Here is a 10,043-nt window from a genome sequence, read left to right on the forward strand (position 1 = left end):
TCAGCTTCTGTACCTATAGTGGTTGAGTAGACAATAGTGTTATGCCAGTCCAACCTGCATATGTGTTGCCTGGCTTATAGAAAGATCCATCAACATGAACCCTTTAGAAACATTAACCCACCACTTGTAGAGGCATGGGTTAACAGACCTAACAATATTTATGTGGTTCTCAACCTTTTTCACAAATGTTCGGTTATTGTACCAACTGAATTTTGCTCTACCCGTAGTACCCCTGAAGTACCCCCTCATGTGCATTTTACCATAGGCCTATGGTCTCATGAGTCTTCTCAAGTACCCCCTATGGATAGGCCAAGTACCTCCAGGGGTCCTAGTAGGCTACCCTGGTTGGGAACCACTGGTTTATATATACCAAAGGAGAGTACTACAACGAAAGCTGCAGCATAACAGGTCTATTACAGCGCTATTAAACCATGTCAATTTGCTCGATACCACCTGTAAATCAGCAAACCCAAGCTGGACTCGAAACAATGCACATTGTCCTTGAAAAACATGATACAGTGATGCATTGCATTGATCATGACATGACCAAAATTGACATTTTCCACTCCAGTCACGTGCAGCGTGCCCGTTCTAAACCCACAAAGCAACCTTTCTGGATCCCTCCTAATTTTGGGAAAGAAAATACCCTGATTGCGTATTCAAATGTAGATTACTTACTAGTAGAGCACATAAATCGGTCATATTTTGCTGTTTAACATGCTAATTGTTTGGGGAGACAATCCAGATGTTGCTTGCGCCCATGTAGCCTACCCCCAAAACACCATGCACATGACATGCATCGTTCCCCAACGACATAACGCAGGTTTGCGACTCACCTTTTATTGTCTCTCCCTTATTAACCGTTGGATGGCATGAACACAATACTACGCGTTGTCCCCCCTTTTGCTTCTCGTGGAAGACCCTTCAGTGTAAAAAAATAAATAAATACAGGAACAACGTTAACTATATGGCTTTAAAGCAGATGTTTCCGTTCCCGTTAAAATCACAATGATCTTTGCGCCTTCCTCAGAGATGCAGTCTAACTTAGAAGTTGGATCCAAAGTTACTGGTTTGCCTCGCTGCGCTATGCAGTTGCTGTAGGGATGAGATCATACCAATATTACCAACCACCCTCCCGTCACTGTACTGGAATCTCGCGAGAGGGCTTCATACAATAAAGCGAACGTTACTGTGGTAACAAAGCAATTTCTGCTCACCTGGTAGTGTTTCTGCTGAAGCTCTTTTTGAAATTGCCCAAAATATAACAAGGTCTATCTAGGATAGAACATGTGAAAGCAACTGCAATACTTTGCAAATCAGTCAATGTGACTGAATGCAATTAATCATTTCCATGTCATATCAGCTTTCTGTTACTCTAATGGGTTATGAAAGGCTTATTATCCTTGTTCATTTTGCCTATGGGGTATAGGGACTATGGATTGTTTCTGGACTGAGCTACAGTCTTACATTAGCCAAGGCACTCATTGTACTTGCAAAAAACACAAGTCTCAGAGAATCCTTAACTGTTGTCACAGATCTCCCCAAGGGCTGACAATGCATAAATGACATTAGGGCATTACTCAGCAGCAATGTCTCTCTGTCTCAGCCAGCAGTAGATGTGACTGTTTGAGAGAATATGCAATGCTCACTCTCTTCCTCTACTGCTGGGTGGCTCTGCCAAAACTTCCCTTTTAATAGAACTAAAACAAAGAGGATAGGAAGAATCACTCCAGGTATTCTAGTGTTCAGTGAGGACACAGTGCAAGAGGGTGGCTGCAATTGGGTGGCTGCAACCTGGACTCACGTAATATAGTAAATGTAAATCCGGGACACGACAATTAGTATGATGTGTTACATTTCGTATGGTCGATGTCCATTATCCAATTCATATGATATGTTATCAATTCCAATTTGATGTGGCTAATGTTAGCTAGGTGGCTAAGTGTCTAATGTTAATGTTTGCTATGTGGCTAACATTAGCTAGGCTAGGGGTTATGTCTTAAGGTTAGGGTTAAGGTTGGGATAAAGTGTTAAGGTTAGGGTTAGGGGAAGGGGAAGGGTTAGCTAACATGCTATGTAGTTGCAAATTAGCTAAAAAGTAGTTAGTAGTTGCAAAGTTGATCCTTAGCTAAATGTACAAAACTTATCCGCGATGAGATTCAAACACGCAACCTTTGGGTTGCTGGACGTTCGTGTTATATGCCCGCACACCCCGACTTCGCGTTATATGCCCACCCCTGACCAACTGACTTACCAACCACCCTATTGCCTTAAGTAACCATCTGTCTTATGTAACCATACCAAATGTAACATATCATCATTGGTGTTTTTAGCATGTAAATCTTGGTGGGGCAAACCCCTCCCAAAATATTTGATGCATGCCAGCAAAGCCACTACTGTCACACCCTGAAATGTTGCACCTGTCTTTGTGCTTGTCTCCACCCCCCTCCAGGTGGCGCCCATCTTCCCCATTATCCCCAGTGTATTTATACCTGTGTTCACTGTTTCTGTTGCCAGTTCGTTTTGTTCGTCAAGCCTAGCAGTGTTTTTGCCCTTGCTCCTGTCTGTTTCTAGTTCCTGTTTTCTAGTTTTCTGCCCTGACCCTGAGACTGCCTTCCGTTCTGTACCTTTTGAAAACTCTGTTTATTAAGTTTTACACACACAAGACAACACAAAGCAATATAAATAATATACTCAACTAGAAAAAATACAAATAATATATATATTTTTTAATAGCTTTAAACATACCATACTTTAGACAAGTTAAACACACCATGCAGAAGGCTACAAAGGTTAAAGGGCAATCTATAGTACAGGGACAGAGCAAACACCTCACCATTGTTCCTGTAAACAGTCAAGGGATAGGGGTGGACAAATGCAACCACTCACAGACAGTCATGGCCACAAACCGACCATCCACTGGACCAAAAATAAAAAGTTTACAATGCTTTAAAATAAATGAAAAATGACTAATAATCATTTTATGTAGGCGTGAACAATTTTTTAAAATTCAAAATAAAAAACGGTGAAAAACAAGCTCACATTTTAGTCTCTGACCGGGAAAGATGAACAAGGCATCCGTAGGTCACTATCAATAAGCACATCAACCTTAATGCCCCCCCCCCAGAAAAAACAGAAAGAAATGCTCATCCAACCCTTAAGTCACAGGGGGGTCAAACACAGACTTATTTTTGTTTTAATATGAATGCCATCAGAGGATGGAATGTTTAAAGTAAGACCGGAATGGAGCCCAAGCCTCATTAAACAGTTTGGGGTTCCCATGTGTATTGAATTAAATGTTTTCTAGTTTCAGAGAGCACAACACACCTCTCACCCAATATTTATAAGATGGGGGAACTGCCATCTTCAGTTCTGTAGTATTAGCCGTCTAGCTAAAAGAGTTGTATAAGCAACAGTGTCCAACTGGATTCTTGACAGGGGGGTACCTATGGGTAGTACTCCAAAAATGGCTGTAAGGGGAGACGGATCTATAACAGTGTCATATATATCAGAGAAACATTTAAATATTAATTCCCAGAAACCTGACAGTTTATGACAGCCCCAAAACATATGCAACAGTGTGGCTGGTTCCATTTTACATCTGACACAGGTAGGATCAAAATCAGAGAATATTCTTCCAAGTTTGGCCCCGGACCAGTGGATACGGTGAACCACCTTAAATTGAATGAGGCTGTGTCTAGTGCTAAAAGAGGACGAATGCACCCTGTGCAGCATAGATTTCCAGGTGTCTTCCCCAAGTTCCTCCCCCAAATCCTTTTCCTATCGAGTCTTTAAAGGCACCAAAGAAGGGTTCTGTAAGTCATGAATGATTGCATATACATCTGAAATTGCGCCCCTAGGAAGCTTGTTCAGCTCAAAGATGCTCTCTATAGCTGTATTCGCAGGCCTATGGGGAAATGCAGGTGTGTTAGCTCTGACAAAGTTCCTAGTCTGGAGATAGCGGAAAAAGTGGGATTGAGGGAGGTTGAACTTTTCCTGTAGCTGAGCAAAAGAGGCAAATCATCAAAGAATAATTGGGCTAGTGAGGAGACCACCTGGTTATCAGAAGGGGGAAAGGAGAAGATTAATTGTGTGTCGTCTGCATAGCAATGATAGGAGAGACCATGTGAGGATATGACAGAGCCAAGTGACTTGGTGTATAGCGAGAATAGGAGAGGGCCTAGAACCAGAGCCCTGGGGGACACCAGTGGTGAGAGCACGTGGTGCGGAGACAGATTCTCGCCACGCCACCGGTAGGAGCACCTGTCAGGTAGGACGCAATCCAAGCGTGGCCGCGCCGGAGATGCCCAACTCGGAGGGTGGGAGAGAGGGATCTGATGGTTCACAGTATCAAAGCAGCCGAATAGGTCTAGAAGGATGAGAGCAGAGAGAGAGAGTTAGCTTTAGCAGTGCGGAGCGCCTCCGTGACACAGAGAAGAGCAGTCTCAGTTGAAATGACTAGTCTTGAAACCTGACTGATTTGGATCAAGAAGGTCATTCTGAGAGAGATAGCAGGAGAGCTGGCCAAGGACGGCACGTTCAAGATTTTGGAGAGAAAAGAAAGAAGGGATACTGGTCTGTAGTTGTTGACATCAGAGGATCGAGTTGTAGTTTTTTTCAGAAGGGGGCAACTCTCGCTCTCTTGAAGCAGAAGGGACGTAGCCAGCGGTCAAGGATGAGTGATGAGCGAGGTGAGGTAGGGAGAAGTCTCCGGAAATGGTCTGGAGAAGAGAGGAAGGATAGGGTCAAGCGGGCAGGTTGTTGGCGGCCGGCCGTCACAAGACGCGAGATTTCATCTGAGAGAGAGGGGAGAAAGAGGTCAAAGCACAGGGTAGGGCAGTGTAGCAGAACCAGCGGTGTCGTTTGACTTAGCAAACGATGATCGGAGTCGTCGACCTTCTTTTCAAAATGGTTGACGAAATCATCCGCAGAGGAGAGGGGCGGGAGGGGAGGAGGATTCAGGAGGGAGGAGAAGGTGGCAAAGAGCTTCCTAGGGTTAGAGGCAGATGCTGGAATTAGAGTGGTAGAAAGTGGCTTTAGCAGCAGAGACAGAGAGAGAAATGTAGAGAGGAGGAGTGAAAGGATGCCAGGTCCGCAGGGAGGCGAGTTTTCCTCCATTTCCGCTCGGCTGCCCGGAGCCCTGTTCTGTGAGCTCGCAATGAGTCGTCGAGCCACGGAGCAGGAGGGGAGGACCGAGCCGGCCTGGAGAGAGAGGGGACATAGAGAGTCAAAGATGCAGAAAGGGAGGAGAGAGGGTTGAGGAGGCAGAATCAGGAGATAGGTTGGAGAAGGTTTGAGCAGAGGAAGAGATGATAGGATGGAAGAGGAGAGAGTAGCGGGGGAGAGAGAGCGAAGGTTGGGACGGCGCGATACCATCCGAGTAGGGCAGTGTGGGAAGTGTTAGATGAGAGCGAAGAGGGAAAAGGATACAAGGTAGTGGTCAGAGAACTTGGAGGGGAGTTGCAATGAGATTAGTGGAAGAACAGCATCTAGTAAAGATGAGTCAAGCGTATTGCCTGCCTTGTGAGAGGGCGGAAGTGAAGGGTGAGTCAAAAGAGGAGAGGAGTGGAAAGAAGGAGGCAGAGAGGAATGAGTCAAAGGTAGACGTGGGGAGGTTAAAGTCACCCAGAACTGTGAGAGGTGAGCCATCCTCAGGAAAGGAACTTATCAGGGCGTCAAGCTCATTGATGAACTCTCCAAGGGAACCTGGGGGGCGATAAATGATAAGGATGTTAAGCTTGAAAGGGCTGGTAACTGTGACAGCATGGAATTCAAAGGAGGCGATAGACAGATGGGTCATGGAAGAAAGAGAGAATGTCCACTTGGGGGAGATGAGGATCCCAGTGCCACCACCCCGCTGACCAGAAGCTCTCGGGGTGTGCGAGAACACGTGGGCAGACGAGGAGAGAGCGGTAGGAGTAGCAGTGTTATCTGTGGTAATCCATGTTTCCGTCAGTGCCAAGAAGTCGAGGGACTGGAGGGAAGCATAGGCTGAGATGAACTCTGCCTTGTTGGCCGCAGATCGGCAGTTCCAGAGGCTGCCGGAGACCTGGAACTCCACGTGGGTCGTGCGCGCTGGGACCACCAGGCAGCGGCCACGCTGGATCAGCAATAACCTCAGAAGCTACAAAGGGAGTAGATGTATCAACCAAAATGGCAGCACCTCTTGATTTACTATCAAAGTTAGAGTGGAACACTTGACCAACCCAGTCCCTACGCATCCTAAAATGCTCACCAGTCCTCAAGTGAGTCTCTTGTAGAAATGCAACATTTGCATACAAACCCTTTAAATGTGTCAACACCCTCTTACGCTTCACAGGGTTGTTAACCCCTTTGATGTTCCACGAAATGTACTTGATTGCATTATTTCGGCCACCCTGGTCATTCCCGTTATAAAACCCTGTCATTAGAGCATAGAGTGGAAAAGCAATGAGTGCCCAAAAACCCCAGAATAACTTGTCTCAGAGTAAACTCCAACTCCCCAAAACTAGTCTGTTATAACTGAACATAATTGTACCACAGGTGGGCTACTTACTATCCACAGTTCGCAAGCAACAGTTGCTGATCTATGAGCAAGTTCAAGACTTCTTGATGTGACGTTGAATGTGAGCCATAGCCTCATCTGGAGACTCAAATGTGTAGTCTTTACCATCATGAGATAGCCATAACCGGGCCGGGAATCTCAGTCTATACTTCACACCTGGATGGTCCCGTAGTAATCGTTTGGCCTGTCCGAAAGCTGAGCGCTGCCTGGAAACCGTGGGGGAGTAGTCCTGTTAGATGGAGAAGCTCTGTCCTTGAAAGCTCAGAGTGGTATTGCGGGCTCGTCGGAGAATCTCCATCTTCTCATGGAAAAAGTGCACTCGAAGAATTATGTCACGGGGCCTCTCACCATCCCGGGGATTTGGGCGCAGCGACCTGTGGGCACGATCAATCAGTGTCTTCTCATCTAAGTCAAGAACATCCTTCAGCAGCCCAGAAACGAAATCCGTGGCGCGAGGCATTTCCGCTGACTCTGGGACCGATACAAGTCTCAGGTTATTGCAGCAAGAGAATCCCTCTAAACTCACACAACTCTCCTGCACCTTTTTCAAATCCGCATCCAGGCGTTTCACGTCAGCCTCCAGGGATGTAGTTAAATCAGAGACATTGGTAGCGGAGGTCTCCAGTGCTGCAATCGTTGTAGTGTGCGATGCTGTTGTTGTTTTGAGTGATGTGATTGCTGGCACCGTCTCATTCCGCAGGATGGTTAGATCTGCATTTAAAGTATCAGAAACCTCCTGTATTCAGGCCTCAATCGTAGCAACTACCTCCGTTTTCATTTCAACTATCTCAGAGCGTAGTAGTTTGATGGCCTCGAGAATGTTCATTTCAGCACCGCCAGGCCAAGCAGCACCCCCGGGTAAAGTGTGAGTCCCCGGGCCCTCAGACTCAGGAGAGGGCGGTGATGAGAGAAGGTCTTGTAAGCCGGGTTTTCTCAAAGTCATGCTTTTAGCCTTATGTTTCGTCAACATGCTGACATTCGATAGCAAAGTAGTCTGGGTTTTTACAGAAAGGGATCACCAAACTAATATTTGAAAATAAATACGGTTCTGCTGCAAAATTCACATAAACTTTAAGAATACCTCTAGGGTACTGCATCGCAGCGCTAGCTGCGCCACCAGAGTCTCTGGGTTCGCACCCAGGCTCTGTCGCAGCCGGCCGCGACCGGGAGGTCCGTGGGGCGACGCACAATTGGCCTAGCGTCGTCCGGGTTAGGGAGGGTTTGGCCGGTAGGGATATCCTTGTCTCATCGCGCTCCAGCGACTCCTGTGGCGGGCTGGGCGCAGTGCGCGCTAACCAAGGGGGCCAGGTGCACGGTGTTTCCTCCGACACATTGGTGCGGCTGGCTTCCGGGTTGGAGGCGCGCTGTGTTAAGAAGCAGTGCGGCTTGGTTGGGTTGTGCTTCGGAGGACGCATGGCTTTCGACCTTCGTCTCTCCCGAGCCCGTACGGGAGTTGTAGCGATGAGACAAGATAGTAATTACTAGCGATTGGATACCACGAAAATTGGGGAGAAAAGGGGGTAAAAAAAAATATTAAAAAAAATAATAATAATCAGAATACCGCGTGAGGTAAACGGAAAACACGTCAGTCGCACATGGCGTCCCTCCAATCCCCCCGTTCTGTTCCTTTTGGACTCTGATCTGGATTACTGACTTCTGCCTGCCCTTGACCTGTCATTTTGCATGCCCCCTGTTCTAGTAATAAACTTTTATTACTTCGACACTGTCTGCATCTGGGTCTTCCCTAAAAAGTGATAGTGTGAACTGGCCTTGACTGACCCAGCAGACTTGGACCAGCTCCACAATGCCATCTCCTCCCAAGGAGCCACCATTGGAAGGCACGAGGACTTGCTTCGTGGTCTGATGGAAGGGTTCCAGACCTTGGCCGAACGCCATGACCGAGCGTTGAACACATTGCTGGAGCAATTCCGTGGGTTGTCTGTTAGGCAACCTACCACGACTATAAACTCCGAGCCCCTCAGTAACGCGGCTGTTAGCAGCGCCGCCACCCCGGTTTCCCGGGAACCCCGCTTACCTCACCCGGAATGCTTCGATGGAGAGTCGGACACCTGTCGTTTCTCGCTCAGTGTTCCCTCATCATCGAGCTGCAGCCCTCCTCCTTCCCTTCGGACTGCTCTAAGATAGCGTACCTCATCATGCTAATGTCCGGGAGGGCTCTCGCCAGGGCTAACGCAGTATGGGAACAACAGTATGCTTCAGTCTGGAGGAGTTTGTGGCAGAGGTAAAAAACATTTTCAATGCTCCATTGTCTGGGAGAGAGGCTGCCCGGAAGTTACTCCAGCTTCGGCAAGACTCCAGCAGTGTGGCAGACTATGCGGTGGATTTCCCGCACGATGGCAGTTGAGAGTGCCTGGAACCCGGAAGCGTGGTTTGACATGCTCCTGCACAGAGTTTCGGAGGAAGTAAAGGACGAGCTTGCAGCCCGGGAACTACCGACAGATCTCAACTCGCTCATCGCCTTGACCATTCGGATCGATGGGCGACTACGGGAATGAAGGAAGGAGAGGAGATTTGATTTCACTCGCCCGCCCAAGGATTCCACCTTACCTCCGAGGCATCCCGATGGCTCCGTTGCTGAGAGAACCCGAGGCTACCCGAGTTCCCCCGAGAGTCTCCGAAGTCTGCCGATTCACCTCTATCTGAGCCAATGTAACTAGGCAGAGCTAGGCTGTCTCCAGTCGAACGGCTATACAGGCTTCACTCTAAGCGTTGCCTGTATTGCGGGACTACTGGTCATTTCGTCTCCACCTGTCCACTAAAAGACCAGGCTCACCGATAGGAGCGAGTACTCTGGTGGGCCATCCGGAGAACTTTTCCTCTCCCCTTATTTGCACCTCTTTTCATGCCATTTTGCTGTGAGGGAACCAATCGAAATCATTCTGGGTACTCATTGACTCTGGGGCCGATGAGAGCTTTATGGACGCTACCCTGGCGTCCGAGCTGGGCATCCCCATTCAGCCCCTCTCCATTCCCATGGATTCGAAGACCAAGGCTATGGAGACCTACATTGAGGACCTACATCTGCCTCCCCCGCCGGCGGAGGACAAAACCCTGCGCCCGTGCATCGACTACCGGGGCCTCACTCATCTCCTCGGCCTTCGAGCCGCTCCAGGGGGGCACCGTGTTCTCCAAGCTGGACCTAAGGAACGACTACCACCTGGTGCGGATACGGGAAGGGGACAAGTGGAAACTGCCTTCAACACGGCCAGTTGTCACTACGAGTATCTGGTCATGCCATTTGGCCTTACAAACGCCCCAGCTGTGTTCCAGGCTCTGGTTAATGATGTTCTCTGCGAAATTTTGAACCGGTTCGTCTTCATCTACCTCAAAGACCAAGAACACGTGTCCCACGTCCGACAGGCTCTCCAACGCCTCCTGGAGAACCAGCTTTTTGTGAAAGCAGAGAAATGCGAATTCCATCGCTCCACCATCTCCTTCCTGGGTTACATCATCGCTGCAGGGAGTGTACAGATGGATG

The 10,043-nt window shown here is 48.2% G+C and overlaps 1 protein-coding gene across 1 annotated transcript in view; it reads right to left on the reverse strand.

The window, feature by feature from the left end:
• LOC111968756 (signal-induced proliferation-associated 1-like protein 1) overlaps positions 1-1,102 on the reverse strand; it is an 81,215-nt gene extending 80,113 nt beyond the window's left edge. Inside the window, 1 exon segment of the mRNA XM_023994605.2 lies at positions 837-1,102. The gene's annotated coding sequence lies outside the window, so the exon portion shown is untranslated.
• Positions 1,103-10,043: the final 8,941 nt, after the last annotated feature.

Source organism: Salvelinus sp. IW2-2015, linkage group LG9, assembly GCF_002910315.2.
Source record: "Salvelinus sp. IW2-2015 linkage group LG9, ASM291031v2, whole genome shotgun sequence".
Classification (NCBI taxonomy): Eukaryota; Metazoa; Chordata; class Actinopteri; order Salmoniformes; family Salmonidae; genus Salvelinus; species Salvelinus sp. IW2-2015.